Genomic DNA, 7,804 nt, shown 5'->3' with positions numbered 1-7,804 from the left:
TCAACTGGGCACTGTGTCTCACACCTGTAATCCCAGCACTTTGGGAGGCCGAGGCAGGAGGATTGCTTGAGTCCAGGAGCTCAAGACCAAATTAGGCAATATAGCAAGACTTCATCTCTACAAAAAAATGTAAAAAGTAGCCAAGTGTGGTGGTGTATATCTGTAGTCCCAGCTACTCAGGAGGCTGAAGTAGAAGGATTGCCTGAGCCCAGGACGTTGAGGCTGAGATAAGCTGTGATCATGCTGCTCTACTCCAGCCTGGGTGACAGAGCGAGACTCAAATTCAAAAAAGAAAAAAAAGAAAAAGGAAAAGGAAAAGAAATTGTCTTATAAGCTTTATCAAGCATGAAAACTTATGAGAACAACTTAGACCAGGGCCAGCAAACTATACTCTGTGGGCCAAATGTGGCCTTACTGTTTTTGTAAATAAAGTTTTATTGGAATACAACCGTCTCTATTTACTTATGCATTGTATGTGACCTCTTTTGTGCTATAATGGCAGAGGTGAGTAGCAACAAGAAAAGATCATATGGTCCACACACCCTACATTATTTACTGTATAGCCCTTTACAGAAAATAGTTTGCCAACCCCTGAATTAGACAAAGTCTACATCTAAATGAGTGTAAATCCCATGTTTCCCTTCTGCTCCTCAGAGAAGGACGCCCAGGATGCTGGTGGCTGTGGTCAACAGGCCTAAGCATTTCCAAAAAAAACCTCTCAGGGTGTTTTTGTTTTTTTTAAAGACAGGATCTCTACCTGTCACCCATGCTGGGGTGCAATGGCGTGACCATAGCTCATTGTAACCTCAAACTCCTGGCCTCAAGCAATCCTTCCACCTCAGCCTCCTAAAGTGCTGGGATTACGGGTGTAAGCCACCGTGCCCAGCTGGGTTTTTCATTCCACCCTCTGCCAGAGCAACCACATCAGCACCTGGAAATAATTTAGGTTATGGTAACATATAGGGAAGTAATTAAATAATTTTGCCTGCAAGCCAGGTCATCCAGGCCCTGATTCAGAGTAAAAGCTCTGGATCCTAAAATTCACGGTGTGTCTGCCTTGTGCAACCTGTCTTTGCACCTTAACTTTTAAATTCCATCCAGGGAGCGGCTTTCCAGTGGCGGGCCTAGCCATGGCCTCCCGCGCATGGACCAATGGTAATTGACAAAGCAGAACATGGGAAGCTGACAACACAGTGTCTGGGAACCAAGGTGGAAGGAAAAAGTGAATACGCAGAAAGCCGAGTCACACCAGAGAATTTCAGCAGCAGGACCAGAGGCACCAGGAGAGGGGGCGGCAGGGCTCAAAGCACCAAGGCTGGTGGGAAGGCTGTACCAGGGGCAGTCAGACCATCCCGACTGCACAGAGCTAGGTGACCGCCCTTTTCTCCCTGACTGTAGACAGAATGTTAACTCGGAACATTGAACCAGAAAGATTCTGGACACAGGGTCCAGACAAGGGCTGGGAGTGAGAGGCCGTCTGAAAACAGGGGAACTGAGGAACCGTCACACATTGAAGAGCGAGACCGCCAGCTGTCTTGTACTGAGTTTACCACATCAGCAGCTGGGGCTTGTACGCCTGCATGGAAGACTGGAGGGTTCTTTAGGCAGGGGGAAATGGCCTGCCAAAAGAAAAACAAAACACAAAACAGTTTTTTAAAAAACTCAGACCATAGCTCTGGAGAGATTGATACTGGGGAGGACCAGTAAAAAAGCTGGGTCTCCATTCAGTCCCCCTACAGTGAGGCTCTCCAGTCAAGAGCTCCACACAAGCACACAGCTCATCATCTCTTAGAACTAAATGGCATTCTTTTTTTCTTTCTTTCTTTCTTTTTTTGAGTCAGAGTCTCACTCAGTCGCCCAGCTGGAGTGCAGTGGCATGCTCATGGCCACTGCAGCCTCTACCTGCTGTGGTCAGGCAATCCTTCCGCCTCAGCCTTCCAAGCAGCTGGAACTACAGGCACACGTCACCACACCCAGCTAATTTTTAAAAAATGTTTTGTAGAGACGAAGTCTCACCATATTGCCCAGGCTGGTCTTGAACCCCTGGGCTCATGCAATCCTTCTGCCTCAGCCTTCCAAGTAGCTGGAACTGCAAGCACACGTCACCATACCTGGCTAATTTTTTAAAAATGTTTTATAGAGGTGAGATCTCACCAAGTTGCCCAGGCTGGTCTCGAACTCCTGGGCTCAGGCAATCCTCTGACCTCGGACTCCCAAAGTGCTGGGATTACAGGCATGAGCCACTGTGCCTGGCCTGCATTCTTTCTTTATTATGTTTTCCTAATTTTAACAGTAATACATACTTGTTTTTTTAAAATGCCAAGTAATTTTAAAATGTGCAAAGTAGAGATGAAAGTTGTCCGGCAGTCCCTATATTTCCCAAGGTAACTATTGTTTACCATATCTTGACATTTGCATTAAAAATTTTCTATTTAAGCATAATAAGTCCTAGTTGAGTTCCTGTGACAAAGTCTAAAAACAGGGCTTCAAACAAACACAAGGTTTATCCCTCAGTCATGTAATAGTCTAGCAGATTCCAGAGGTGAGAGGATTGCCTGAGCCCAGGGGCTTGAGACCAACCTGGGCAACTTGGGAAGACCTCATCTCTACAATAAATCAAAAATATTAACTAGGCATGGTGGCGCACACCTGTAGTTCCAGCTACTTGGAAGGCTGAGGCGGAAGGATCGCCTGAACCCAGCAGGTCGAGGCTGCGGTGGCCTTGAGCGTGCCATTGCACCTCAGTCTGGGCAACAGAGTGAAACTCAAACTCAATACATATATATATAGTCCCAAAGTTGCCTATATTTCTTCTGCTCACATTCCATTGGGCAGAAGAGTTGCATAACCACACCTATTTGCAAGGGAGCATGAAAAACATTGTCTATGGCTGTTTTTTTTGGCCCAGATGTGCTCAGCTAAAGCTCGGGATTTATTTTAATAAAAGAAGGAGGGAGAATGAATATTGGGACACAACTAGCAATCTCTGCAACAAAATAGATACAAATACATAAATAATTTTTTTTCCAGAAACAAGGAATCTGTACACATTTAGTGTCTTTTTTTTTTTTTTTTTTTGAGTAGGAATGATTTTTTGATTTATTGTAGAGGTGAGGTCTCACAAAGTTGCCCAGGCTGGTCTCAAACTCCTGGGCTCAGGCAATCCTTCAAAGTGCTAGAATTAAGTTTCTCTGTCTTAATTATGAATGGAGAATCAAGGATCATCAGATGTTTTAGGAAAACCTCTAGATGAAGACCAAAATGAACAAATAAAAATAAGCTCAGAGCAAACAGAAGCAGACAATGTAAGGAGCAGAAAATGTAAAAACAGAAATCACCTCTAGTAACTATTACAGCCATGAAATGAACACAGGATGATATTTTTAAAAAGAAATACCAGGAAGAAAGAGCTCTGAGAAATTAAAAAGATACCAGCAGAAATAAAGTTCAACAGAAGGGCTGGATAATAAAGTTGAGGAAATTGATCAGGAAATAGAAAAATAAAAGACAGAGAAAAGATAAGAAAATTAGAAGAGCAATCTAGGAGACCCGTTAACTGATTAACAGAGGTTCCAGAAAGAAAGAACAAAGAAAATGAGAAGAAAATCATCAAAAAGATGAGGCAGCGGTGGCTCACTCCTGTAATCCTAATACTTTGGGAGAATGAGGCAGGAGTATTGCTTGAGTCCAGGAGTTCCTGATCAGCCTGGGCAACATAGCGAGATCCTGTCTCTACAAAAATAAAAGAATTAGCTAGCTGTGGTGTGTGCCTGTATTCCCAGTTACTCAGAGGGCTGAGGCAGGAGGATCGGACTGCAGTGAGCTGTGATTGAGCCACTGTGCTCCAGCCTGGGTAACAGAGTGAGACTCCAACTCAAAAAAAAAAAAAAAAAAAGACAAGACAATTTTTCAGAATGGAAGGATATGAGTTTCCAGTTTCCACATACACACTCATTGCCCAGCACAATGACCAACTACAGACGACCCATACCAAGGCACATCATCCCGAAATACCAGAATTCAGGGAATGGGGTGGGAGGAACAAAAATAAATAAACAACCACCCTCAAAAAACCAGGTCACCTGCAAAGGAGAAGGAAACCTAATGTGAGTGGTCTTCCTAATAGCAACACTGGAAGTGAGAAAACAGTGAAGCAATGCATTCAAAGATCAAAATGGGACCGGGTGAATTGGCTCATGCCTGTAATCCTAGCACTTTGGGAGGCTGAGGTAGAAGGATCGCTTGAGGCCAGGAGTTCAAGAGCAGCCTGAACAACACAGAGAGACACCATCTCTACAAAAAAAAAAACTTTTTAAAAAAGACCGAAGCCGGGCTCGGTGGCTCGGCCTGTAATCCCGCGCCTTTGGGAGGCTGAGGTGAGTGGATTGCCTGAGCCCGTGGGTTCGAGACCCACCTGGGCAGTGAGACCTCATCTCTGCAATAAATCAAAAAATCAGCCGGGTGTGGTAGCGCATGCCTGTAATTCTGGCTACTTGGAAGGCTGAGGTGGAAGGATCGCCGGAGCCCAGCAGGTCGAGGCTGCGGTGGCCGGGAGCGGCCACTGCACTCCAGTCTGGGCGACAGAGTGAGACTCCAACTCAAAATAAATAAATAAATAAATAAAAGACCGAAATGGTGGTTCTGGCTAGGGAAGATGGTAGTGGCTAGGGCGGCATCTGGGGAGCTGCTTTCGGCCTGGATGTCAGTTGTTAGTGAGGAGATCCTGCAGGAAATGTAGGCAAAAAAGGTCAATTCCTAGAACAGCTTTAACCAAATGGCAAAAGAACAATCAGGAGTTGATGTCTGACCCTTTGCAGCAATGCTCAAAAAAAGATGAAGTTTTAGATGAGCAGAGATCAGGCGACCAGTTAAAGTTGGGTAGGAGGAAAGGGAGAAACAGACAGAAAGTTCCTGCTTTTGTGGCACCTGACACAACTGCTGAGGTCAAAACACCTTTTGATTTGGCGAAGGCACAAGAGAACAACTCCATAAATAAGAAAACAGGCCGGGCATGAAGGCTCAAGCCTGTAATCCCAGCACTTTGGGAGGCCGAGGTGAGCGGATTGCCTGAGCCAGCAGTTCGAGAACAGCAAGGGCAACTTAGCGAGACCTCATCTCTACAATAAAAATCAAAAAAATTAGCCAGGCATGGTAGCACGGGCCTTCCGGCTACTTGGAAGGCTGAAGCAGAAGGATCGCCTGACTCCAACAGGTCAACTCTGGGGTGGCCAGTGAGCATGCCACTGCACTCCAGCCTGGGCAACAGAGTAAGACTCCAACTCAAAAAAAAAAGAAAATAAAGAAGAAGAAAAAGACAAAGTTTGTCTATTTATTTATTTATTTACTTATTGAGTTGGAGTCTCACTCTGTTGCCCAGGATGGAGTGCAGTGGCACGCTCACAGCCACTGCAGCCTTGACCTGCTGGGCTCAGGTGATCCTTCCACCTAAGCCTTCCTAGTAGCTGGAACTACAGGCATGTGCCACCACACCTGACTAATTTTTAAAAATGTATTATAGAGACGAGGCCTTGCCAAATGGCCCAGGCTGGTCTCGAACCCCTGGGCTCAGGCAATTCTCTTGTCTCGGCCTCCCAAAGTGCTGGGATTATAGGCCTGAGCCACAAGCCAGACAAAGTTTGTCAATTTATACACGAGAAGGGCAGGACAGGCTTGCAGTCCTGCTCCCTGGCCACCACACTTGTGATTGCCTGGGCCAGAAGCACAAGCTTATCAATAACTGTCTCAACTCTGGGCATATTGTCTGTGAAAACGAGGGCTCTGGCCCCTGCATATTTTGTGGCACTCTGGTATGCACTCATGAAGAACAGGATATTTTACAGCATGACTCAAACAAGAGCCAGAAACTGCTAAAGAAACTCGTGTCAGGGATGGAGAATTCTAGAAATATGGCAATCTCTACCAAGGACCTTCTTCCTCATCAAGAATTGCAAATCAAGTGTGGTCTGGAGAAGGCTACCAAGCATAAAGACAAACTATTAGAGTTTGGCAGATCTAGCATCTGAAGGACCCAGGTCATTTATGATGAGTCAGATTATTTTGTCAGTGATTCTAACCAGTGGTTGTACAAACTTGAGCAGGAAACTCCACAGAAATGAGAGGAGGAGCTGAGTGAACTTTGACATGACTCTCAACTCTCTTAAAAGGTCACCATTGACTTTGCTGCCAGGAAGATCCTGGAAGAAGAAAATCCACTAGCAGAGTATCACAGCAGACTAGATTAGACAATGTAGGCCACTGCCAATGAAACTTTGAACCAGCTACTGACCAAATTGGATAGCTCTTCTAAAGAGCCTTTGGGAGTTCTGGTAAATCCCGATATGTACCAGTGCCTTCCCCAGGGGGTTGACCACACAGGTGCAGCCTCACAGAAGAAGACTTTCCATGCAGCAGGTTTGGGACCAGAGTACAACTCATTTCAGCACCAGTTGTGAATCCACGTTCAAGAATTTCAGGAAGGCTTTGATAGTGGTTGGTGCCATCTGTGCATCAGTCTTGGGTTTCTCTGCTTGTCAGAGGGATTAAAAGGGTGGAGGGCAGATCCTGGTACACCCCCCACAGAGGACAACTTTGGATAGTAGCCACAGCCAAAACACCTTCCCCTCAAGAAGTCTCAGAACTCCAGCCTACATATCACCTTCTCGGTGAGAAAGATGTGGAATTTCCCAATGACTATTCATCAGGTTGTCTTCTGGGCTGTGTGGACATAATTGACTGCTTGTCCCAGAAGCAATTTAAGAAACAGTTTCCAGACATCAGTCAAGAATCTGATTCTCCATTTGTTTTCATCTGCAAAAATCCTCGGGAAATGGTTGTGAAGCTTCCTATGAAAGGAAATCCAAAAATCTGGAAACTGGATTCCAAGATCCATCAAGGAACAAAGAAGGGGTTAATGAAGCAGAATAAAGCTGTCTGACCCAGGGGAAAAGGAACTATACAGCATAGTGGAATTTTATATACTAAAATTGCTACCCACTGGTCCTTTAGAATTGAAGCGATAGAAATTTGAAGGCTTGGCTTCAGGGTTGAATCTCTCAGGTTTCAAACTCTTACCAAAATTTCTATATTGCCAGGCGCAGTGGCTCAAGCCTGTAGTCCCAACACTTTGGGAGGTTGAGGTGAGAGGATTGCCTGAGTCCAGGGGTTTGAGACCAGCCTGGGCAAATTGGTGAGACCTCGTCTTTACCCTAGATCAAAAAATTAGCCGGGCGTGGTAGCATGCGCCTGTAGCTCCAGCTACTTGGAAGGCTGAGGCGGAAGGATCACCTGAACCCAGCAGGTCGAGGCTGTGGTGGCTGTGAGCGTGCCACTGCACTCCAGCCTGGGCAACAGAGTGAGACTCCAACTAAAAAAAAAAAAAAACCAAACTGCGTATTTGTCTTACAGAGTGGGATTCTTACTTTATGTAGTGGGTCAAAATCTTTGAATACATTATTTATAAAAACCTGAAAGACTGAAATAAAAGGATTTCCAACAATGATGACTATTCTTAGGTAAACTAACCACCAAGTAAGAGTCTCAAAGATTTTCCTTTTGTGTACCTTTTTCTTTTAATTTCAGGAAGCTACTAGAGAACGTGCCCCACCAAAATGAAAATACACATGTGGTGCGAGAAGACTACCTGGGAGGGGGAGGTAGAGGTCAGAGCCCAGGAGACAGAGGGAACCCCAGGATGACTGCCAGGGGAGACTAACAGCACAGCAGCTCAGCGGCTACAAAAGCCATCCCAGGACAGCAGGAAGGCAGAGTGCACCAGGAGAGAGCTTCCGTCCACGCCGCCCGTCAT

At 45.5% G+C, this 7,804-nt stretch overlaps 1 pseudogene; it reads left to right on the top strand.

Annotated features, from left to right (window-relative positions):
* Nucleotides 1–1,130: 1,130 nt before the first annotated feature.
* LOC103261945 lies at nucleotides 1,131–6,944 on the top strand (annotated as a pseudogene).
* The last annotated feature ends 860 nt before the right edge of the window (nucleotides 6,945–7,804 follow it).

The sequence above is a fragment of the Carlito syrichta genome, unplaced genomic scaffold, assembly GCF_000164805.1.
Source record: "Carlito syrichta isolate Samal-C Ts95f unplaced genomic scaffold, Tarsius_syrichta-2.0.1 Scaffold304234, whole genome shotgun sequence".
Lineage (NCBI taxonomy): Eukaryota > Metazoa > Chordata > Mammalia > Primates > Tarsiidae > Carlito > Carlito syrichta.
Note: the sequence above shows the minus strand (reverse complement) of the source record. Positions and strands in the feature narration are given on the sequence as shown.